Genomic DNA, 11,976 nt, shown 5'->3' with positions numbered 1-11,976 from the left:
TACCCTGCGGTCTCTGGAGCGCCGCAGGTAGTGTGGGATGTAAAGCGATCTGAGTAGGGCCTCCCCACAGACCAGACCACCTCCACACAATAACTCACCGAGGGGGTCAAGTTGAGCGCTCAATGATGTGCTCGGTCACTCCTCCACCGCAGAACATGACCTCTGCAGGCCAGAATCGCTCCACTGGGCCCACTGTCCTTCCTCCCGATAGCTATCTGAGCAGCGACATCTGTTTTCAGGCTGTATTTACTAAACTCGGGACGGGAGCAGATTCTGAGACTCCCAGGAGGCTCCTTGTTGGGTCTAAAGGGCATTTCAGCATCCACAATCCATAAAATGAGGCATGTTAGACATAAACGAGTGCTTCAAGGGCCTTCAAATGAGGCCGTCATATGGTGTCTGGTGTGCAGTTAAAGACAACAAAATATTAGAGATGCCGTCTCCTTTTACAACACCGTGTCCTCTGCCTTCTTAACCTCGTCATCAAGATGTAGCTTTGTGTCTCTTCTCAGGTAGTTTGATTCTAGAGAAGTCAGCGCCGTTGCTACAGTGGTCAAGCTCTCAGTTGTTGCACAGTTTTCAGTAACATCCAGGAAGATTTACCATCAAAATTCTTAGTATTTTTGAAACAATGGTTACTTAATTTCAGACAAAACCACACTTCTCGTTTTCTAGCTGACAGCTGTCAGTTTGTCAGCTACAGACAACTGTTGCAAGCAGGTTTTATCAGCTCTAACTAGCTCGTTAAGCTAACGTTGGCTCCATGTATTTGTTGAAAACACTGTCGGCAGATTTCTTTTTAATGTTTCAAACTGACTTGTTAAAAACCTCGAGGTAGGGTTGCCTTTAACTTTTGTGGGGGGGGGGCAGAATCCATCGTCACGTGGTCTTTGTCATCATTGTTTCAAATTAAATTATTGTAACCCTTACTTTTGGTAGGGTTTACATGATAACGCTACTTGGTTAGCTTGGTTTGCTACGTCACCTGACACTTTTTATAGGAGGTACGCCTATTTGGAAGGATTTCATGTACCATGCAAAATTGGACTTTAAGTATGCAATTTGTAAAGCCTAAAATCATGTTTTATATATATATTATATATATATATATATATATATACATGCAATACTGACTCAACTGCACTGTTGCATAAATATGAACTTGAGGGTGATGACGTAAGCGTTATGTTGTGTGATGTAAACAAGGCTAAATTTAGCATGCTTACTAGTTGATGGTACATGAGGAACTGCACTATTTTTGTATTACAATGTAAAGCCTGCTAGTAAACATATAAACATGAACATTTTAAAAAAGGCATTTAAGATGTGGTATGTTTTGCAGATGCTATCAACTAAACCAAATGCAACAAGCAGAGTCTGACAGAGCTGCTAACATTAGCTTAAACTTTAGCATCCAGCACCCAGCGCTTCCACACAATGGAGTAAGAAAACACAATGTATGTGTTATTCTCTTGTTCAGTTTCGCCTAATGTTTTGTTTATGTATTTTCAAATTAAACGATTACCCAGCATTCATCCTCATGAATGGATGTATCTGTGATGTTTGTCCAAGAAGGCCCACCTCATGGAGGTTGTGTAAATGTCATACGCTAATTATATCCTACCAGCAGTTACCTATATGTGAGACTGTATGTGATAGCATTGATCATTTTATTCAAGACAAATCATAATTTTCCTTAATGAATCTAAACTTATCATAAAGAAGGTGGATGATGAGGATTTGGAGTAAAAATAGGCCAAGATATAAACATGACTTCTTGCCTTTGACCCAGTTGTACACGTCAGTTATCAGCAGGAAATCATATGTTATTTACAGTACGCCTATATTGTGATGGTAGTCTTTGTTGCAAAACAAAACAAAACCTTATCTGTAAGTTGATCAGGAAGGGGTCACACCAGGCTGACAGGAGGAAACTTGTGAAAAGATTCCATTAACTCTGTTGAGCCGAACATAATCGGAAAATTAAAAATAACACAATGAAGCTTAACTTTCATGATTTGAGGAGGATAAAGCGCTTGTATTTTTTTTTTTTTTTTTGCTAAGAGAAATAATGCAACAGTATGTGTGCCTGGTAACAGCCAATTTTAGCACTTTCTAAATGCTTCCAAGGATGAAGAGGCTGCCATGGCGGACCATCTGGACGCTGGACGTTTCACCACTCAGGGGTGAGGGATTGTTTTTGCGAGATGCATACAAAGGAGAGACGGGATGATGCAAGATATTATTGTGGGTGAAAGCAGACACGGAGTCTGAGTCCTCACCGTTCAACCTGTTTCAGAGGTGGAGGAGGTTAACTCAGTTACTTAGTTGCAGCCCGTTGGAGTTGAATGTCTTTGGATGAAATGTGATCAAACCTGCACAGAAAAGCACCTCCCTGCTAATGACTGTACACAAATGAATAATAAATCAAGTACTTCAGAAAGTAGCGGAGACACGAGTCCCGTAGGGTAACTAATGGTTCGTCAAAATCCTGTCTCTCCCGCACGACGTGGCCATGGAGGGTTGGTAACGCGTGACCAAAGCTGCCTCTCGGACCGCGCCATAGGATAATGAGCCGAGGTGATCGGGCTGTCAGATAAGGGTGAAAAACTCTGATGTGGCAACACCGTCTGTCAGAGTACGGGAAGCGTGTTGTTTTCAAAACAGGAACACTGGTGGTTACTCATGGGTGCATGCATGTCCAAATGATACACAAAACAGTTGGGAACGGGGAACGTCTCGCTTTCAGGACAACGGTCCAGGTAAACACTTGGAGCAGGTAAACACTGTTTGTTATGACGCAAAAAACGCAGTGGAGTGAAAGGGAATATGAGCGGAGTGTTCCTGCATCAGAAGATTTGGATCAGTTAGTTCGGGGATTTACGTGAAAACAAAGTGACTCAGAGCGAAGCACCTGCCTCACCTGAGCTGTCGGAACAGGAAGCGCGAGGAGTCGGAGGGGTTTTTAAATTCCAGCATCCTTTGTTGATGTGTAAACTCACACCTGGTATTATAGCACGTGCTTTTTTTGTGTTGTATATGACTGGAGGGATTAGCTGGTCCCAGATCACATTTGACTGGTGAATGCTTTATAGATCCGGCTGTGCAAAATCCCCTTTTTGCTGGCATTTGTTATTCATTGCAGAGTTAAATCTTATATTTATTTTTATATGTTTATATATTTACATGTTTTGGTGTGTAAATGATTCATTCTTAGCAAAGTTTTGGAGCCGGTTGAGTCAGCCACACGCCAGGAAATACTGTTACTAATTCATCTTCCTGCAAACCACAGATACTGTTTTTGTGGCGACCATAACCGGCTGTATTTCATGGGAAGTCGGAACATCTCCATCCGCTGTCGTGGCGACCAAAGCAGGTATTTGAGGAAAACCCATTATCAGAGTCTTGCTCTGAAATCTCTCAGTTGAGCTGTTGTTGCCTCATCAGAAGCCGACGGTCAACGTGAGTTACTCGGCCGTGAATTCAGAAATGAATTCTGACTTGCGAATACTCTCTCGAGCTCTGAGTCACGTTTCCACCATCGTCTTCCTGCAGCAACTCACCAATGATGACATTTCTGAGCGAGACTTCTCCGTGAGCGAGACAAAGATCTTAATATTTATCTCTGTAAGAATCCCCTCTGTAATCAGACACTTTGATCAGCTTTGTCGGTCGTGGTTGCCCCAGAGGACGATGTTGCGGTCATCATTACCGCTATGACGATCTACTGGACTGATTCCAAAACTCTTGGTAAATATGAATCATTAAAAACTGGAATTCGCCTCTAATAAGTTGTATAAATGGATGAACCACTGCAGCTTCTTTCCAGGAGGTCAGAGGTCGCACAGTCCAATTAGTCAGAGGGGATTTTTTACAACCTAACAACCAAATTATCTCTCAGTAATGACTTATAATGGGTCTCTGTGGCATCAGTAAATTATTTATTGAACATAAGTAAGGCTAATTAGTTACAACTTCCAAACGCTTTATACCAGTAACCCAGAAATAAGTGGTACCAATTCACCGTGTCATAGAAGTATTTTACTTAAAAAGAAAGTTGAAGTTTTTTTCCTACATGTTTTTTATTTCACTGCCACCTTGAAAAGGCACAAACACACACCAAAGAGACCAAAGAGACATCAGCTAAATGGAATGGAAAAAGGGGACGACTGAATGAGCAGCGTTTATTTTCAGCGAGAACGTGACACGGCGTGTGGAATTAAATTCAAATATTTACCTGCTGCTCCGCACTTCCATTATAAAAGTGCGGTCGCTCTCTCCTCTGCAGGGATGTGCGGGTCAAGGAGACCGAGCGAGCAGACGCGCCGAGCTGATGCTGATGTCTTTGAGGCCGGCGGGCGGCTCGAGGATCTGGGCAGCGGCGAAGGGGAGATCTGTCTGACTTTGGTGTGAATAAAACATGCCGTGGCATGTTGGTAGCGACGATCGAGGAGGCCCCTTGCATTATTCATGCAGAGTAGCAGGCGTGGGTGAGGGTTGGTGGTGGTGGTGGTGGTGGTTGTTGTGAAAGAGGAAAAGGAGGAGAGAAAGCAGGGGGGGGGGTGATACGCTCTGAAGGTGTAAGGGTGTTGCCAGGCTGTAAAGACCAGAGGTCGTCCACCCTGCAGCTTGGCTCAGTCGGTTATCATCACTCTGAGTACGGGTTTGTGTGGGTTTGACACATTAGAAGAGGAGAAAACCAACCCCGGCTTGTAATAATGTCAAATGCATTACATTTACGAAACGTGAGCTAAAAGAAACAGCCTCATCCGGGAGCCGGTTGATTAATAGATTCAGCCTCATTTAAACAGAACATCAATACGTGATATTCCAACAGCGGCGCTCTGACAAGCGATGAGGACGGGATGCTGGTGTCTGCAGCAGCCGTGGAGAGATATCCTCGGCCCCACTAACCCCAGAGACGGGGCTCTCCCGCAAGAGCTGAATAAGTGTTTTCCCTCTGCAGAGGAAATGTGTTCCAGTCAGCAGCTCCTCTTCCAGTCAGGGAGAGGCCGACAGACAGAGCTGCGAGCCAAAGCTGATGCTACTGCACCACCTGCAGGCTCAGATCAACCGTGTGTGTGTGTGTGTGTGTGTGTGTGTGTGTGTGTGTTTCGCGGTAGGGTGTGAGTATGTTAAAATGATCTTGACATTGGGAAGTTTTTTTTTTCTGCCAAGTACATCTTTATTTTATCAGTCAAAGGGAGATAAGGCCGACGAAGAACGAAAAGGAAAAACAACCTTGGTTCTTTTATTGATTAACAGCTGCAGACGGCGTGAATTATTGTGGAAAGTGACGCTGTAAAATCTCACTTTAAAAAAAAAAAAAAAAAAAGAAGGAATGAAGACTTGTTTAGTGCCTTTTTTAGTGCAGATATTGCAGAGAAGACTGCAGCTGTAGTCATTCATTTCTCATGTGACACGCCCTGCAGAGTTATAGGTCAGTGATGCTGGAGAAGGGCGTGCACTGCAAAGGAAACGCATCCTCACACAGGAGATACTTCTACAACTCAAACTTCAACCTTTCCTGATGCTCTGATGCTCTACTTTTTACACAAAACAGCAAGGGAAATAAAATGACCCTGCCTTTTGGAAAACGAGTGCATTGATAATTAATAACCCCCCTGTGTGCAAAAAAGAAATCTGCTCACCTCAAAGTTTTTTATTTAAGCTGGTCATCTCTGACAGCGCCCTTTCTAGTAATGTAAGATAATCCTGAAGCATGGCATGAAGGCTAGAGGTGGAGAGGAACAGCGTATCCGCTGCCAACAGGGCTTGATTACAGTAATGTGAACGCTCAGTAGCAGCTGGTGCTTATCGGCTCCGGCTAAAGTCAGCAGCAGCAGCACTGCGCCGGCTGACACACCCCTCCCTTCTCCCAACACACACACGCAGCCTGGTTTTTTTTAATTCAATATAAATACACTCCATCAGCCCATGGAGGGGAAACATAGTGGAGCCAAAACCACTGCCGCCTAAAAAAGAGTCAAGTGATTCATATTCTAGGATTTCTGAAGATGTAATCAGTGACATTTACAAATCAACAAATCTCATTTCTTCTTTTAATTCTGTCCTGGCCCGTCACAGTCATACAGGATATATTAAAGACAAAACTGAGAAGAAATGCACATGAATCCATTTAATTTGTCGTTTCTCTATAGGTTTAAAAGATGCTTCTTTGATTGACGGGTCATCTGCATAAATACAGCAATAATAAACAACCTGACTACAGAGGATGACGTAATGATGTTTTCTTTTCCCTGTCGACAGAACAGTTTGTTACAGGATCTCAACATAAATAATTTTTTCTGTGATCTCGTTGCAGAAAGCTGTCAAAACGCTGTTCGTGTGATCATGGAATATTTATTTTGTTGTGAACTCGGCATAACATCAAAACAGTTCTGGAATCATGTGAACTTGTTATCGTTAAAGTAAAATATGTAAGAGTTCTGCGTTAGAATGTCTAAAATTGAGTTGTGTACTCGTGTTCTCCCAAAAGTTTCCAACAATGTTCAAATCCACGAGTTTCCTCATGGTTAACGGTGAGTTTTCTTTGGTCGCCTCTCGCTGTAACATCTGAAAGAGCCAGAGAGTGAGGAAGGAATTCGGCAAAGGGGAGTAAACATAACATTACACATTTTCAGGTCATTTCTCTTCCAGCTCCAGTCAACATCAGAAAACACAAACACTCGACAATGGAGGTCACGTCTGTGGATCGCTGCTGCAGTCAGGTTGATAAATAGGAGTGAGGAGAAAAAACACTTTTATATCCTGAAAGTTAAAAAGTCCTTTAATCTCAAAACTCTCCAAAATGATTCTGGGTGTTTGTTCCCTGAGCCCTCCACACAATGCTTTAAAAATGTGTTTTGTTTTGTCTTGTCTTGTCTTGATTGATCACCATGGTGGCAGAAATTACATATGGTGCATTTAAAGGATGAGTTTGATATGTTCAAAAATACCCGCTTTCTTGGTGAGAGAAAGACGAGACGATTGTTCATGTCTGTATGAAACTGGAGCCAGGGTACAGTTAGCTTAGCTTAGCATAAAGACTGGAAACAGTGGGAAAAGCTACTCTGGCCTTGTATAAAGTAAAAACAAACGTCTACCAGCACTTCTAAAGCTTGTTTATAGTTCATTTGTTAAATTCAAACAAAAAAACAACATAAAAAACAACAAGTTGTGGTTTTATAGGAGTTTTGGACCCTAGGAAGTTACTGTTCCTGCCAAGAAATATACATAAAATCTCAATGTGTCTTATACACATGGGAATAAGAAATACATATGTTGATTAGTGAACATTAAAGGTGCTGTTAGCTACACAGGATCTGCCCAAAAGAGAAAAAGGATCAACCTGTTTCCCCCGTTCCCAGTCTTTATGCTAAGCTAAGCTAATCGGCCACAGACCTGACGAGCGAAACAGGGGTCAAAAAGATTTCCACACTTTCGCACCCAAGACTTCCTGTTTCCAAGAATAAAAAACTGAAACTATTTCATCATTTGGCCTGAACAGGACGACCACTGTAACACGGCACCTTGCTCAGACCACACCAGCAGATTTCACACACCGCCAGGCCTCTCCTTCTGAATGTTGTGGCGTTGAGTCGGATATTACTCAGTGACAGGATGGCTGGAGACAAACCTCGACTGTGGAGACTGTAACCACAGTTGCAAAGTCATCAGGACTCAGAGTCATGATTTATGGTCCTACAGAGAGACAGAAAACGGTCGACTCCCTTCAGGACCTCCGTCGGAGGAAATTGCAATAGGCAGGTCGTATAAAAACTGCAAGTGGAAGTGAATGTGGGCACGACAGTTTTGTATACACAGTCAGAAAAATCTTGATGTCCAAGTCAGGCATTCATCTGAACCAAGCTTTGAGGTTATTCTTAGTTCGCAATCAGAACACTTTTGTTGTTATTGGCCTGTCAAAATGTTTAAATGGCCAGACGATACTACATTTTTGTCACTCTCACACTTGGGTAGGAACATAATACGTGTAGCGGTATTATGTAATCAGGGTACCAAAAGAAAAGTAACTGTATTCTGGTAAAGTTAGAGAAAAAATTTTTTTTAAATAAAAGATGACGTATTAGTCTGTAACCAAGCCAACACATCAGGAGACTCACACAACATCACTCTTAATAAAATCGAATACACTCGTTATTAAGATGAAATAAGAAGAATAAGAAAGTAATCAAGTTACATCACTTTATTGTTCCGATACATAGATTATATTACAGACTACTTTTTTAACAGGTGACTAGTAACTGTATTGCAAATACATTTTAAAAGGATACTATCGATGGATTGTAACATTTTGGGAAAACATCTGTTAAAATGTTTAAAAGACACGATAAATAATGCTCTCTAATAGATCATATTCATTATTATTAACAGTAACTTAGCTGGGAAAGTCTGTCATGACGTGTAAATAACAATAGTTCAGAACTACCTTTTTATAAGCCATTCTTTTTAAGATTGTAACTAATGGCTCCATTGACAGTCAATAAATGATTGCTTAATAGATTGTAATAATAAAATTGTTAAAGACTCGGTAGATATTACTTTCCAATATATGTTTTCACAAATAGCCTACAACATTATGATTGAATTTATAATTATAATTAAGCCTTAATCAGCTGGTGGTTCTGTCAGACTTGTAAAAGATGACATTTCAGAACCAATTTTTCAATTAACTGACTTCATATCATAAACTGATAACTGGATTGTATAATAATTGTTCTACTTAAGTTTGTGAATGATGAAATGTAGTTATTCTACTTCTGAAACCTCTAAAAAGACACAAGTAGTAAATAACAGCTTTGTTGGTGGTTAATTATTTATTTATGCTTTAGAAACTTTGTAATAAATTGGGGAAGATCTCTCGAAATGTTCGAAATACAAGATGCTATTGTTCCACCGCTCATCTCTTTTTCTAACAGTATACCTATTGTTTGTATTCATGGGTTCAGCTGGTGTTTATCTTTTGTAACTTGGTTTATATTCTTAATTCTCAGCACGAGTCAAATGTAAATGGATTGAAAAGCATCAACCTCAGCTACAATCTATAAAGCCTTTGTATACGTAATCAGTAAATGGTAGCAATATTTCCAAAGAGTATGAAAGTTTATTGTGGTGAGTGGTTTGACACAATGACTGTAAACACGTTCTCTTCACTTTCTTTAAAAACTCCAGAAAAACAAGTGTGGACAATTGGATAAGATTACTTCAGATTATATGTTAGATATAAACATTTTGATTTGAAGTTACAGCAGAGACCGTATCATGAAAATGAACATCACTACAGGAAGATTCACGATTAAGAAGACTTAAGAGGAGCAGAGGTTGCTGTCATCTTTGGCCCAAATCTTCTGTGGCGTGCCACAACCTCCTGACAAGCTGTTGCTTGCAGTTTGGCCGAGTGTGAATGGCTGGTGCAGTGACCTGCAGAGGAGGGTCAGCGGGGTTCAACGAGTTCAACGTGATTTCTACTGTCAACAAGGGACTGACAGCTCCTGAAGACGCACCTCACACTCGCAGCGTCTACTGAAGAAGGTGTGAAGCATGAACATGTGTGTGAGATGTAAACAATCCACACTGACTGATCGTACCCAGCGCAGGCGCAAGAATTCATGTCAGCAAAGAGCTTTTCTGCACAACACGGATATGTTTAAGCTTTACATTTCTCTATATTTCAACTTTACATTTTTTATTCAATGATAAGACAAAAAAATCCCTCGGCAATGGTTAGAAAAAGGTCATGTTTTGGCGTAAGATACCAGTTTCGATCGGCGCAAAATCTCCCGGAGGTGGTTCAACTTCTCATGAAAAAAAAGCCGGTTTAGGCTGCCACAAAAACACCCGGAGGTGGTTCAACTTCTCATGAAAAAAAAGCTAGTTTTAGTGGCCAATAAAACGACCGGGGTTGTCCAAATTTTCATCAAGATTATGTTCTTTGTAGCCACAAATGCAGCTGGCGGTGTTCCTCAGCACGCATTAAAAGCTAGCAACTGTTTTCCTATTCACACATGTTGAAACGCAGTCTTGAACTGCAGTCACTGGCTTGGCAGCCTTTTTCGCCTGTAACTCCACCGCCATCCCCTCCACCTCCTGATATGACAGTCAGTCCATAAACGTGTGTTTGCAATATGATACATGTTGAAGAAATGTCAGTATGATACAAAGCCTGTGACGCGTACAGATGTGAACTTTAATTTCCCGTCCTTGCCTGACTGTTCCAGCTTCTAAGTGTTTTGATGCGAATATTTACACTTTCAGCGTTCATTCTAAAGACAAGTAAAGTCTTGTTTTGTGTTCTGCGTGGCATGTGATCGGATTATGACGGATCACTTTTGTACAGACTGTCCTCCTCCTCTCCGCCTCAAGATAGAGAGCCTGTTTGTCAATGTGTTGAAGGATGTTTGTGGGCAGAAGTTCACTAAAAAGTAAAAAAGGACACTTCTCGGTGTAAAACGTCCACGTTCTTTGACAGTACTTTAGAGGAACTTGTGCTCGTGCCCTCTCGCTCGTGTGTGGCAATACTTTCACTGACTCTTAGTTCCTGAGAAAGCACTGACACTTTCCCCCCCGAGCGAGTCGTCCTATCTGCCCAACGGACAGAGATTACAGCACTCCGCGTTCAGTTTGGCTGGCATGAAACGTGATCCCTCGACGAGCCGTTAATGTTTTGACACGACTGATTAACTAAGACTCCCCCGATTAAAGCAACGTACAGGAGGAAGTGGGATTCTGGGGGGGCTCTGCATCTGCGAGCAGTGTGTGTGAAAGGGGGGTGGTTGAGAGGAGGGTGGCGGGGTGGTCTCAGAGGATAGCCGTTGTCTTTCTCGGAAAAGTGAACTTGTTCTCACCCAAGAGACAGATGAGCAATGTGTTAGGGCCTTGTGGTTTATGGACAGAACGCAGTTCTCAGGCTGCTGGGGTTTTCACTGGAATAAAAAGAGAAACTCTTTACTCAGAAGTAACTGACAGTTGTGCCAGTTCACTGTGGCACACACTGGAATAGTCCAAATGTCAAACTGTCAAGAAAACGTGAGAACCAGGTCTCGCTGTCTGAGAGGAGGCAGAATCGTCCTCGAAAAAGACAAATGTTTCTAATCATTTCTCTCTCCGTGTCGCACCTTCGGTCAATATATTGACTTTCTTTTTTTCTGCCCGAGCCGTGACAACACGAGCCACGTGACAGCTGACCTGATCAGAGTCACGAGATGGTTTCTGCGAGGTGTGACCAGCATCGTTCACTTCCTCTGCCATCCGGATGTCCTCATCGCGTAGTCGCGTTCCTCTGTTAGAGGCCCATGTGTGGAGGTTACAGCAAGCGGTTGGCTCGAGGAACACGAAGTCCTGACACCTTTTTTTCTCTCGATTATGGCACAAAAAACACTTGGCTGTGCTCACGAAAACATCTCGCGTTGTGGTGCGGCTGTGGCTCAGGGATGGCGCCGGCGTCTTGTTATCGGAAGGTCGCTGGTTCCATTCCCCTGGTCTGTATGTCAAAATACTGAACACCAATGTGCTGGTTGGCACCTTGCATGGCAGTCGTTTCTAGAGATTTTTTTTTAAAACTGGTGTCGTGCTTAGAAATGCTGTGGTTGCTTGTCAAAGAACAACCAAACACTGACTCTCTTTCTTGACAGGCAATTTGAGGAATCAGGTACTTCATATGTCAAGGCATGGATGGGGGTCGAACCCATGATCTTTGGTTTACGAGACCAACGCCTTACCACTTGGCCACCACGCCTGATGAATGTTATCACAGAGGGATGAAGGCAGAGTGAAACAAAACAGCCTGTTTAGTTTATTAATTCAGGTCAATAAAAACATTTTTTTTTACATGAAACTAATAGAAGTTTCACTCAAAGGAAAGCTGATCACGGCAGCTCTCTACTCTTTTCACCTTTGTTTCAAAATAAGAGCTCACTGTCAGCCAGGGTAACTTCTTCGAGGATCAACAAATCA

General features: G+C 42.2%; 1 non-coding gene across 1 annotated transcript; it reads right to left on the bottom strand.

Annotated features, from left to right (window-relative positions):
* Positions 1-11,686: 11,686 nt before the first annotated feature.
* Positions 11,687-11,758, bottom strand: trnat-cgu (transfer RNA threonine (anticodon CGU)). Its single transcript has one exon. It is a non-coding gene; the product is annotated as a tRNA-Thr (tRNA).
* Between the last annotated feature and the right edge of the window lie 218 nt (positions 11,759-11,976).

Source organism: Sparus aurata, chromosome 19, assembly GCF_900880675.1.
Source record: "Sparus aurata chromosome 19, fSpaAur1.1, whole genome shotgun sequence".
Taxonomy (NCBI): Eukaryota; Metazoa; Chordata; class Actinopteri; order Spariformes; family Sparidae; genus Sparus; species Sparus aurata.
Note: the sequence above shows the minus strand (reverse complement) of the source record. Positions and strands in the feature narration are given on the sequence as shown.